At 45.0% G+C, this 13716-nt stretch overlaps 1 protein-coding gene across 5 annotated transcripts in view; it reads right to left on the bottom strand.

The window, feature by feature from the left end:
* The window catches only part of LOC137438689 (uncharacterized), a 155730-nt gene that overhangs the window by 85986 nt on the left and 56028 nt on the right, over positions 1-13716 (bottom strand). For 4 of the 5 annotated variants that reach the window (XR_013621185.1, XR_013621183.1, XR_013621179.1 and 1 more), the window contains one exon: positions 7207-7311. The gene's annotated coding sequence lies outside the window, so the exon portion shown is untranslated. Of the gene's footprint in view, positions 1-4653; positions 4714-7206; positions 7312-13716 lie in introns of those variants that run through there. The other variant, XR_013621184.1, reaches the window with a different exon arrangement.

The raw sequence follows: 13716 nt of genomic DNA, 5'->3' as shown, positions 1-13716 counted from the left end.
TTTTTCATAAATAGCTGGTCTACTATCTCAAAAGCTTGTTTCTGACCTCCTCCACTCTTCCGACATCATTCAATTCCACTGTATACCATCTTCCCAAACTCTTCACAGGGGCCTCCACCAATGATGGAACCACCGCACCCTCCCAGCTCAAACCTGTGCATGTTATCCACCACTCCTCGTCTCACCACCACACTCCTCGACTTTCTTGCTTTCCAGCCCATTCTTGTCGTCCCAGTACCTCTACTGATGCATCAACCAACTGTTGGACAACCATCAGGTCATCCATGAATGCAAAAATTGCTGGCAAACTCTGACCAGGGGCTAGCTCCACTTCTTTCCCATGTCCACTCACCACATGTATCAACAACTCCATAACCAGCACAAACAAAATGGTAATTCCCATCGGGATCCCCACTTCCAACTTCTGCCACTCTGTTACATAGGACGATGTCGCAAACCGCATCCAAAACTGATCATAATATGCCATCAAAAAATCCCTATATCTCTGTGGCACCCAAGGGTGAAGAAACGCGGTGCCATCTTGAGACCCCCAAAGTAAACTGTGTGCATTGTTTGCATTGAGCGAGTCGAAGGACAATACGGAAATCTACTGGCAGGGAACGTGTGGATCATGGAGCGCAATCTATGCCAGGAGTTATCCAGCGAAACAATCTCAAACAACATGATCTGTGCTTATGGTGGCAAAACAGACTTCTGTGAGAAGACTATCTGAAGGTCGTACAAGATCTGCCAGCAACCCTCTTCTGGCTCCTGGCCGATGTGGTGTGGTGCTGACCGGGCCGACGTGGTGTGGTGCTGACCGGGTCGACGTGGTGTGGTGCTGACTGGGCCACCGTGGTGTGGTGCTGACCGGGCCGACGTGGTGTGGTGCTCACCGGCTGACGTGGTGTGGTGCTGACCAGGCCGACATGGTGTGGTGTGGTGCTGCCTGGGCCGACGTGGTGTGGTGCTGCCTGGGCCGATGTGGTGTGGTGCTGACCGGGCCGACGTGGTGTGGTGCTGACCGGGCCGACGTGGTGTGGTGCTGACCGGGCCAACGTGGTGTGGTGCTGACTGGGCCGACGTGGTGTGGTGCTGACCAGACCGACGTGGTGTGGTGCTGACCGGGCCGATGTGGTGTGATGCTGACTGGACCGCCGTGGTGTGTTGCTGACCGGGCCCCCACAGCCGTGGTGCTGACGCCGCCCCTCCCGCCCCCCCCCCCCCACCCCTGCCGCCCGAATTTCCATGTTTTAAACGTTTGCCGGTGTGTACCCTGGTTTAGAATAGGTACACCGTATCCCTGCGTGTTGTGAGAGGCGACTAAGAAGGTTGGCGTCAGGAAGGGCATCCGGCCATAAAAACATTGCCTCAAACAGGGAACCATGACAATTACAACTACATATGGGCAGGGTACAGCCCGAAGTGGAGATCGGTTTGTGAGGTTTGGGACATGGAATGTAGGGACAATGACAGGGAGATCAGGAGAAGTGGTGGAAGTATTGATCAGAAGAAGAGTGGACATATGTTGTGTGCAAGAGACGAGATGGAAGGGAAGTGGTGTGAGAATGGTGAAGGGTAGGCAGGGAAAGAAATACAAGTTTGTGTGGCAAGGGTGCCTGGAGGGCGTGAATGGGGTTGGTGTCCTGTTTTCTGAGGAGTTTGTAGACAGTGTGGTGAGTGTGACTAGAGTGAGTGATAGGTTGATGATTGTGAAAATGATGATTGGAAAGCTCTTGGTGAACGTCATCTTTGGATATGCTCCGCAGGTTGGTCGGAGCGATGAAGAGAAGGACAAGTTCTGGTGTGCGATAGAGAAGCTGATGGAAAACGTGAAAGATGAGGAAGTTGTTGTGGTAGGAGGAGACCTAAATGGACATGTGGGAAGGAGTATGGACGGTTTTGAGGGAGTTCATGGGGGTTACGGATATGGTGCGAGAAATGGAGAAGGTGAAAGGATTTTGGAGTTTGCTGATGGAGCTGATTTGTTGATTTATAATACTCAGTTCCAGAAAGAGGATAATAAGCTTGTTACATACACGTCAGGTGGGTCGACAACAACCGTTGACTACCTGATGGTGCGTAGGCGAGATAGGGGGCACCTCCGGGACACAAAGGTGATCCCGGGGGAGGAGGCTGTTTCACAGCACCACTTGGTTGTCTGCGACAAAAGGGTGAAAGGCGCGAGGAGAGCTCGGCGGGTGAAGTACCAACCGAGAATTGAGGGTGTGGAGGTTGAAAGAGGTGACAGTAAGGGAGGCATTAAAAGATAGGCTGAGTAGGGTAGAGGATGATGTGGTTGATCTTGAAAGTGGTTGGATGTCAATGAAAGATAGTCTGTTGGGAGCCGTTGGTGAGGTATGTGGATGGACAACAGGACAACTGAGGCACTCGGATACATGGTGTGGGGATGATGAAGTTGGAAAGAGGATTGACGAGAAGAGTAAGAAATTCAAGGAGTGGCAGAAGGCGAAGGGTACAGGAGCAGAAAAAGCAGAGCATTAAAGTTATAAGGCAGCCAAGAGGCTGCATGGAAAGAGGTAGGAAAGACACAGGAGGCATGTAGGAAAATGTTCGGAGAACGCTTGGATTCGGAAGAGGGCCAGAGAGCAGTATTCAGGATTGCAAAGCAGATAGTGAAAGAGAGGTGTGATGTGATGGGGGTGAGTTGCTTGAAGGGTGAAGTGGGACAAATCGTTGTGGACCCAGATGGAATTAAAGGAAGATGGAAAAGATACATGGAAATGCTGTTGAATACAGAGAATGAATGGGATGGCAGCATAGAGAGTAACCCAGTTTTAGGACCGACAGAGAAGATAACTGAGAAGGAAGGTGAGGAAGCGATAAAAGCAATGAAGAGTAGAAAAGCGGGAGGGCCGACGGGAGTTGTGGGAGATATGTTGAAGGCAGCAGGAAGTTGGGGTGTGAAGAGAATGACAGAGATCTGTAATCTGGTGGTGAAAGAAGGCCGCATTCCAGAGGATTGGGAACTGAGTACCCTCGTCCCTCTATAAAAGGGGAAAGGTGACCCTCTGGAGTGTGGCTCGTAACGAGCGATAAAGTTATTGGAGCATGGAATGAAGGTATTGGAAAGGGTGTTGGAGAGGAGGATAAGGAAGAAGGTGAAGATCGACGAAATGCAGTTTGAATTTATGCCAGGAAGAGGAACGACAGACGCGCTCTTTATTGTGAGGCAGTTGCAGGAGAAGTACATGGAGAAGAGGAAGAAGTTGTTTCTTGGGTTTGTTGATCTGGAGAAAGCATTCGATAGGGTTCCACGCGAAGTATTGACATGGGCATTGAGGAAGTTAGGAGTGGAGGAATGGTTGATCAGAGTAGTGATGGCAATGTACAAAAGAGAGCGCATAGCTGTAAGGACGAAGGACGGAAACAGTGGTGAGTTTGACGTGAAGGTGGGAGTGCATCAGGGGTCGGTACTAAGTCCACTACTATTTATAGCTGTGATGGAGGTGCTGGCTCGGAACGTAAAGGAGGGTTTACCGTGGGAGGTGTTGTATGCAGATGATCTGGTGTTGATTGCGGAAAGTATGGATGGACTGAAGGAAAATATGAACAAGTGGAAGGAATGTATGGAGACAAAAGGTCTGAAGGTGAATATTGGAAAGACGAAGGTGATGGCAAGTGGTAAAGCATGTGGTGAGGTGGAAAGAACTGGGAATTGGCCGTGTGCTGTGTGCAGGAAGGGTGTCGGAGTGAACTCCATTCAATGTACAATGTGCGTTGAGTGGGTTCATCAAAAATGTAGTGGTCTGAGAGGGTCATTTACCAGTGTGGCAGCTACATTCAAATGTAAGGTGTGCACAGAGGGAGCTGCAGATGGAGGAAATGTTGAGTTGGATCTTGGAGACGGCGTGAAGCTGGAAGGTGTGAAAACATTTTGCTACCTCGGAGACGTGATGAATGGCGAAGGTGGATCAGACTCGGCAACGGTTGCTGGAGTGAGATGTGCATGGAATAAGTTTCGGGAACTGAGTGGCGTGCTGATGAGGAGGGGAGTGTCATTGAAGCTGAAGGGAAAGGTGTATGCTGCATGTGTGAGAAGTGTTATGATTTACGGGAGCGAGACATGGGTAATGACCGTAGAGCAGCAACGAAGGCTGGAAAGGGTGGAAATACGAATGGTTCGGTGGATGTGCGGAGTATCGTTGAGAGAGAGGAAGACAAATGATGAATTGCGAAAGATGATGGGAATAGAGCCTGTGATTGATGCTTTGAAGAGGAACAGGTTGAGATGGTTTGGTCATGTGTTGAGGAAGGATGAAAGTGACTGGTTGAGAAGAGTGATGGAAATGAATGTAGAATGAAGTAGAGGACGGGGAAGACCGAGAAAGACTTGGCTAAAGATGGTGGAAGAAGAAATGCGGGCAAGGGCATTTAGGACGGCATATTTAGGATGGCGTAATGCATAACAGGTCACAGAATCACTGCTGCATCTTACTGGGAACTGGAGCATTGGAATCTCCCGGAGTTACTAAATATATATATAACAAGGAGAGATGCAGAAAATAGGGCAAAAATGGAGAAGATTGTCATGGGGACCGCAAGGCTAGCCCCCACTCTAGCAGGGAAAATGGCCTTAAAATGCATGTTGTTGTTGTTGTCTGTGGCACCCAAAATAAATCCATGGCATACCTGATCAAGTCATGTGGCACTGACCCATATGCATTCTCCAAATCCAGCCGTACCACCGCCACATCCTTCCTTTGCCTCTGCCTCCTGTAACACTTGCCAGACCATTGCCGAGTGTTCAATGCATCCTGGTGATCCTGGTATTCCTGCCTTCTGTAAAGAACCTATATATATATATATATATATATATATATATATATATATATATATATATATATATATATATATATATATATATATATATAAGCATAAGCAATGCGGAGCGATATGCCACACGGCAACATTCTCTCTGGTATCCACTCATTATATGGAGTCGACCTGGATGCGGTTGGGAGTTACTAAATGGTATCTGTAATCTGGTTCTCCAACCTAATGAGCGAACGTCATGACGTCATCGCCATGCATGTCCGCATTGCCTGCAAAGCTCCAGTGGAGCCATCTAGCAGTGCGTCATTATGAATCTTTAGATTCAGATACTGTCACAAGTGCATGGAAAACTCAGTTACCGACCTGGTTTCGCCCTTGTTGCACACGCACACTATACACACCTCTGATACAAATGGCAAAAAAGGATGGTGCAAACAACTGGACAAGGTGAGCAAAAAACAACAATGCTCCATCTCCACCACCGTGCCCGCAAATGTGCAGCACCCAACGGAACATCCACAAATCAAGCAACCCAGGTCACCATGTCCTGCCCGGACACAAACTCAGCCATGTTCATGCCCCAGAAACAAAAACAAGAATCAACACACACATTTACTCAGCATTTACTATATATAGCACCATATCACAAGTGAATGCAAAGAGCAGATCAGACAATTGATGATGGGATTGGCATTTTTTTCCTCAAGGTCAGCACAGCAAAAACACTCCTCAATTTAACCCTCACACCAGCACATGACCAGAAACGTATCGTCACGCTTTGGAAATAAAAGTGGACACATGCTGAGGTATATTGGCCCATTTTGGCCTGGGTCGATTGGCCTGAGGAAACCCACTGGGAAGCGGGTGAAACATCACCTTACACTGGATCTGCTCTAGCTAGAACTGGAGCTTCAGAATCATTGGAATCTCCCGCGATGAAGCTAACTCCGAGGGCCTTTCACTTACTCAGCGCAGGCAGGTTGGTGGTCTTTCTGTCTTCTACCGACTCCTCTCCGGCCTCGCTCCCCCAGCTCTCTCTGGGCTCTGTCCCCCAAATATTCCTACAGGTCGCACAAGATCTGCCAGCAACCCTCTTATGGTTAACTTGCCAAAATCAAGACTCTCTGGTCACCTTCACTCTTTCATTCCCCTTTTCTCTTGCCTTTGGAACAAACTCCCTCACTCTCTTCAATCCCACTCATCCCTCCAGGTCTTTAAAACAGCTGTTTACCACCATCTCTTGTCTTCCCCCATCCAAAACCTTGATCTTTTCTACCCCCGTTAATTCACCACAGATCCACTTTTTTGAAATGCCGACTTCTTTCCTGGAAGTCCGAGCAGTGTCCATGTGTTTTTTACTTCGCCCACGCCCCCCCCCCCCTCCCACGCCTCCTCTCCCCTCTCCCTCCCACAGATCTCCTGATGTCCCTGCTCTCCATCTTGTCTCCCACTCCCTACATCACGTTTTATGTTTTATGTGTCAGTTTGTCTTTTTGTGATCAATTTTAGCTCTCACACGAGCCTCGATCTTGTATACAAAAAAAAAAAAAGTATTTATTATTGGACTAGCAGAGTGGCTTTTTTGGATGGATGCACATTCTTCTTTTTTTCTTTTTTTTAAAAACAACGTACATGTAATATCTATAAAGCTCGTTCTAAGCACTTGCTGAATCATTCACTCATTGATATAAATGTTTGTACTTTCGATGCTGGCTAGAAAGTTGAAATTTTGCATATTGGTGTATCTCAAAGACACGATTCGAGGAAAAAAAAAATCCCCAAACTGTCCATAAATGTCTGCACACAAAAGTCAGCCTGCACATCCTCGCTCCTCCTCATGGAGCCTGACGTGACCAAAGACAATCGTCTGGTTGGGAATTGAACCATGATCAGACAGCTCCATGGTACAATCACTATTTCTCTGGCAGTGGAATACACAAGCATAGCTCATCAAAATTCAATCAACGTATCAAAAAGGAAAGATGCTAACCTACTATGATGATAACTCGAATTGGCTCTGCTCCTAACCTGCAACATGGGAACAGCTGCAAGACTATGGCATGACAATCACTCTTTACGTCTTTGGTGCATAAGCTCTGCCCCTTAATGTTACCAAACAGGTAAACTGCAAACATTTATATAGAGAGAGATTCTTTCATCAAGTATCATTATAACTGCACAAGGTGTTTCATAGTTTTCATGATAGTTTAATCCAACTATTTAAATTTGAAAATTGTAATTGCCACAAATCTGAAATATTAAATAAAGAGTTCATTCCGATCACTCATTCTTGATTGTCATAATCTAGTTAGCTGCTTGCAGAATGCAGTTACCTAGTTACTTCATCTACTTCATCAAATATTAAAAACACTTTCAAACAACTGATTCACTGATATAAATGTTTTGTACTTGATAGTTGTGTGGAGCTTCACTCGCTTTGCCTGGAGATGGGCGGAACTTGGAGCGTGCTGGTGACACGTCACTCCCTCAGCCAGGAGAGGGGTGGAGTTTGAACTGTGGAATAAATAGAGGTTAAATTTGTTTTTATTTACTTATATATATATATATATATATATTTTTAATGCAATTGTGGCCAAAAATATTGGCATCATTAAACTTTTTCAAATAATGCACCATTTCTTCTAGGAAATTGTTGAAATAAAAAAATATTTTGGTATCCACATTTGTATTTCTTTGGTTTGCATTGGAACAAAAAAGAAAGCTGAAAAAAATACGAACTCTTAGCTTATTCCACACAGAAATCCTAAAATGGCCCGGACAATATTATTGGCACCTTTTAGAAGTTGTTAGGAAGAGGACAGCTGGAGGGATTGAATAGACACAGACACAATGTTCCCTTCTTGATGACACCCTCTCACAGACATCACAATCATTGCACAGGTTTATGGTCTTGATCCCTTTTAATAATGCTCTTGCTTCAATAAGTCATTTTCACGGTGTGTACCCCGGTTTAGAATAGGTACACCGTATCTCTGCGCATCGTAAGAGGCGACCAAGGGTTGGCGTCAGGAAGGGCATCCGGCCATAAAAACATTACCTCAAAACAGGGAACCATGATTGTCATGGGGCCCGCAAGGCTAACCCCCGCTCTAGAGGGGACAATGGCCTTAAAACGCGTTGTTGTTGTTGTTGTTGTTGTTGTTGTTGGCTTCAATAAGTCACTCATTTTAAAGAAATTAACACTTAACGTTTTTAACTTGCAGTTATTGGTGAATGGATGACCGGCACTTCTTTTTTCTAATCAGTTCCTCAGGATCATTGAAAGAGTTACATTCCTCAACAGGTTTTTATTTTTATTTTTTTTGTATACTGAATCGAGGCTCGTGAAAGAGCTAAAGTTCTTATATATTCTTATATATTCATTATATATTCTTATATATTCATTTTATATATTAAGGTTCTTATATATTCATTACAGGAAAGGGAAGGAGAGTTAGTCACCAATGTCAAAAGTTATTATTTTATCCACAGGGAGAAACTTCGCCACATTTACAACTCATAATGGTGCAATTCCTTCGCACGGTGAACCACACGGTCATCGCGATGGATCACAGCGCTCAACTGATGGTAACTTTGCCCTTTTTCCTACAACGAGCTCCGTCTCACCTTTATCCTGTCTTTTATACCATTGTTATTATTTAATCTGCACAATTTGATATTCCACAAACTCGAACAAGGTCATGTAAGTACATAGGAAATGAGTACATAGGAAATAACATATAATTGCATGATGTTTGTGTCAAGGAGCACAAACTCTTGGATCATGACACAAACATCGTTTCTACTTTGTGAAAATTGAACAAGACTCGGTAAGCACAATGTGGTGAAAACTAGCTTTGATTAGCAAATTGCCCATGTGCCTATAGATACCTAAAAGCATAAGGAAAGTCTTCGTGAAATTCATTTTCCTTTTGTGAAAGTTTTCAGGCCTTTGTGTAAATTCTACAGTTTTTCAGGAACTTGTTTTATGAAACAATCGATAGTAGAGAGCTCGGAGGTTAAAAAAAATAAGGAATGGACCGCAGAGACATCTATCAATTTCATCCGCAGCTCAGACATCAAATCGACTGGCCAGCTCCAGGACACTGCCTTTATTTGGGAAGGAGAATAGCACATTTACAAAGACTCGTAATATAATTTTCCCTTCTTCCAGGGCACTCCCTTTCGAGAAATGTGTTATCAATTCAAATGAAATCTTTCTTCGGGATAAACAATGCAGCAAACAACGAATTTCCCAACAGATCTGCCCCTCTTTTGAAATGTGGTGTTGCATGCGGAGATGACTGTACAAGAGGACATTGCAAACTAATGCTTCTGGAATGGCCAAGGATATTTATCCACCTATTTATAGCTACGATGTGTAAAGCTTATGGAAGAAATTTTTCAAATCGTTACATGTTGAGGTTGAAAAAAATCTGGAGGTTGCATGAGGATGAACCATGTGGTAACTGTCAAATGAAGCCATTGGACCATTGTGGTATTGTTGTTATCGGGATGCTTGTGTTTTATTGCTGGGAGGGAGGGGGGGTCGGGGGGGGGGGAGAGGGGAGAAACTTGCTATTTACTGTTATGAACTTCTGAATCATCAGCACTAATTGTGGTGATGTTTATAACCACTCACGTTATGGTCTAATTTTCTGCTCTTTTCAAAACTGTCTTTCTATGTTGACTTCAACAACCCAGCAGTTTAATTTCGTTAACATGATATCAAATATAACTGATCTTCATTTTTCATTAGCAAGATTTATTAGATTGTCCAAATTTTCATATGTTTCGCAAACAAATAAATTCTATAATCAACTTGCTTTTTTTCATAGCCTCATTGCAGCAATCACAGGTGAGTAATGAAATCCACAGACGTCAGTATATAGAAAACAAATGTCACGTGATTGTTGCATTAAGATTTTAAAATATTTATCTTATGTCAGCAGAATAAGTCTTTGTGAGTAAAAAAATTGATTTGAAAAGTTTTCTACCATTATCTATACTGTAAGAGAGCCGTATGCATGTCAGTTTGTCTGTGTCTGAGTGTGTGTCGCCATTTTTCTCAAAAAGGGCCGAACAGAACTTCATCAAACTTTCAGGTTTTGATGTCTTGGGTCTTGGGGTATTTGAGGGTCTTTTGGGTCTAAAAGGTCTTTAAGAGTCTTTGGGGTCTTCAGGGTGTTTTGGGTCTTCAGGGTGTTTTTGGGTCAGTGGGGTATTTTGGGTATTCAGCACCATTTGGGTATTCAGGTATTTTTGGTCTTCCGGGTGGTTTTGGGCTTCGGGATGTTTTGGGTCTTTGGGGTGTTTTGGGTCTTTGGGGTGTTTTGGGTCTTCTGGGTCTTTTGGGTCTTCGGGGTGTTTTGGGATTAATTAATTAATTAATTTAATTTTGGGGTTAATTTTTTGGTTAATCTGGGGTTAATTCAAAATACTTTGGTGTTAGGAGTTCATCAGAGTGATTTATTGTTGTGGGGCTTGTTAAAGGTTTACACAACTCAACTAGCGAACATTCAAGACCTGAAAGAGCGGATTCAAGCAGCTCTTGGAGAAATTACGGTCTGAATTCGACTGAAATCGTCCTGGACTCTCACAAAAGGATGCACACACTGCTTAAAAATGATGGAAATCATGTTCAATTTCATAACTAATTTTGTTCAAGTCCAATTTCAATATATATATATATATATATACATACATATATATATTGCTGCGGTTTTGAGATTGGCACATTGAAGTCATTAAAGGTTAAAGGTTTGCCCCCAATAGTTAGTCACACGAGCAACATATAGGCCCATTTTTAGCATAGTTATGTCTTAGTATGTGTAAGAATAGGCCATTTCCCCTCTTAGTACCTGCGTTGTGTAGAGACAGGAGAGTAGGCCCCATTCATTTTGCGTCCACCCTCCAATTCTACCTCTATGGGCGTAATCCATCCCGCGCCCATTTGTCTGTCCCCTAGTCAAGCTAACACGAGGTAGGCCTAAAAAGGTGGGGGCAGCGTTGAGGTCGGGAGCGGCAGAGGCGATGACGGTAAGAGCCACCAGCCAATCAGAGCTCTAGCGGCATGGCGTGAGAGGGCGTTGTAAAGCGCGTCTGGTGAGTTCCAGAAGGTTCGCGGGGCGTGCCTATATAACCCGCTGCGCAAAGCCCTCAGAAGGACTTGTACCAAGGACTTGGACTTGCAGAGAGGGAGCTTGATAAAAGGACGGACTTGCACCAGTGGCGCGATAGGACTTACAAGAAGGACTTGTTGGGAGGGACTTTCTCGTGAAGGACTCACGTGCATACCACGGTGGCGAAAGGATTTGTTTGAGGACTTGCAGAGAGGGAGCTTGATAAGCAGAACTCGCATCACTCGCCATTGCTGAGCTTTGAACCGTGCAAAGTACGCGGGCGCAGTCAGACGCGCCGGTAACGCATATAGCGCTTTTCAGCCACGCGAGTAAGCGTGGCCATAGCCGCAAGTGAATAACCGCCAGCCGCGCCAAAGTCCGCTCCCTACCATTCGCCCTGTGATAACCCGCTCCGTTCAGGCAACACGCGGTGAGCTCCTGCTTTCACCTACTTCCATCTCCAAGGGACATGCCGGGGGCCGGAGAGAGCTGCACGGGAGCCATCCCTGGACGCGCTGGTGAACATCAACCTGCCCATCAGCAATCCCCATGTGAGTGTGTGTGAGACGGGCCCATTTGTCCTGGGTATTAAGAATAAGACTGTATAAGCTGCTCTGTGTCTCTTCATCCTGTACTGCACATACGTGTGATAGTAATTAAACCATTTGTTCTTCCTTTCTTTCCAATTCGATCGTCTTTGTGATTTCGCCATTGACTAAGCGTGGTACGAATTGAACCGCTTGAATCGGGGTCTAGTAATTAATAATAGCGCGAATCATGTGTACGCAAACCGCTCGGCGTATCACCAACACACGTGGTTCGTGCGGGGCTTATTTCCTCGCTTATTTCCTCGGCAGCGCTAGTACTTAGGTAACAGCGAATTTGATCCTGTAACCCTATTTAGCGCTGTCCGGAAGGGACGTAATAGGTCCCGGGTCGCGCCAGGTCAGTCAGGACAAGGGGCCTAATCCCCCCTTGGTAAGGGGAGAAGGCCGGCGACAGATCCGCAACAATATATATATATATATACACACACACATATAACATTATACAGAATAGAAGACGGATAGTGGACAAAAAAATGGAAAAACCAGGGTACTCGGGCCATACAACAAATATGCAAAGTATGGGGCCACTACATGAACATGACCGGCTTGTGAAATATGCAAATCTCTTCCTGGCAGTCCTCTCAACGTGTGTATGAATGGGCTACGGCTTGAGTCCCATATGAAGAAATAGCATGGCCACAAGTGACCTCAGTGACTTTGAATGGTGTAATTGTTTGTGCACGTTTGGCTGGCACTTCAGTGACAAAGGCTGCGGAAATTGTTCCCGTATCATGAGGAACTGACTCTATGGCGATGTTAGCCTGGAAAAAAGAAGGAAAGACATCATCATCAAAGGGCAACATTGGGTGGAAGCGCATACTTGACAAGCGTGATGCAAGGGCATAACTTCGGACTGCGAGCAAAACAGGAGAGAAATGGTCAAAAGGGAAATTCAGAGGGTGGGATACCATAGCCGGGTTGCTATGCACAAACTCCTCTTACACATGGTCTAAACCCATTCGCAGGTCCAGTGGTGCAAGGACCATAGGCAATGGATGACCGAGCAGTAGAGGAATGTGATATGGTCTGATTAGTCTTTCTTCACCATGTTCTCGATGAATGGATGTGTGCACATGTGATTTCAGCCCACATATCTCTACAGCCCTGGGTGTCTGGCTCCAACAGTAAAATGTTCTGACGTTCAATAATGGTGGCAGCCATGTTTTCCTTACATGGCCTGTGTCCAATCAATCCATTAGAAGGCAGGGTTGATGCAGCCGGTAGTTACCCATCTTCCATGGCCTTCTCAAATGCAAGAACTCAATCACACAGAGCATTTGTAGGACTGTCTGGAGAGGTGCCCACTGCCCATGATAGCAGTTTCCACCTCCATCAAACTGACGTGAACTGGAGAACTTCCTTGTGGAAGAATGGTGCCACATTCCTGCAGAACAGTTGCAGACCATTGTTGTCTCCGTGCCACATCGTATCCATGCCATCCTGGATGCACATGGTGGCCTAACACCCAATTAAAATTCCTTTAGTTGGTGTAGTATACTGCTCTAATCTACCAAGTGAGTGCCCAGGGGTACTGCCCCTATTTTTCATTCTATACATTGGGTGATGTACAGTGCCTTCAGAAAGTATTCACATTCCTTGACTTTTTAACATTTTGTTGTGTAACAGCCTGCTTTTAAAATGGATTAATTTGAGATTTTTTGTCACTGATCTACCCATAATGTCAAAGTGGAATTTTCTTTTCAGAATTTTATACTAATTAATTAAAAATGAAATACAGAAAAATCGAATTTACAAAAGTATTCAACCCCCTAAGTCAATAATTCGTAGACGCGCCTTCGGCAGTGATTACAGCTTCACAACTTCTTGGGTATGTCTGTATCGGCTTTGCACATCTGGATTTGGGGAGTTTCTCCCATTCTTCCTTGCAGATTTACTCAAGCTCTGTCAAGTTAGATGGGGAGAGTCGGTGAACAGCAATCTTCAAGTCTTTCCACAGATTCTCAATGGTATTCAAGTCTTGGCTTTGGCTGGGCTAATGAAGGACTTTCACATTCTTGTTCTGAAGCCACTCTAGTGTTGCTTTGGCTGTATGCTTGGGGTCATCGTCCTGTTGGAACAAAAAATCTTCGCCTCAGTCTCAGATCGTTTTCACTCTGAAGCAGGTTCTCCTCAAAGATTTGCTTTTATTTGGCTCCATTGTTTGTTCCCTCTATCCTTACTAGTCTCAT

Source organism: Myxine glutinosa, chromosome 1 (assembly GCF_964187855.1).
Source record: "Myxine glutinosa chromosome 1, kmMyxGlut1.1, whole genome shotgun sequence".
Classification (NCBI taxonomy): Eukaryota; Metazoa; Chordata; class Myxini; order Myxiniformes; family Myxinidae; genus Myxine; species Myxine glutinosa.
Note: the sequence above shows the minus strand (reverse complement) of the source record. Positions and strands in the feature narration are given on the sequence as shown.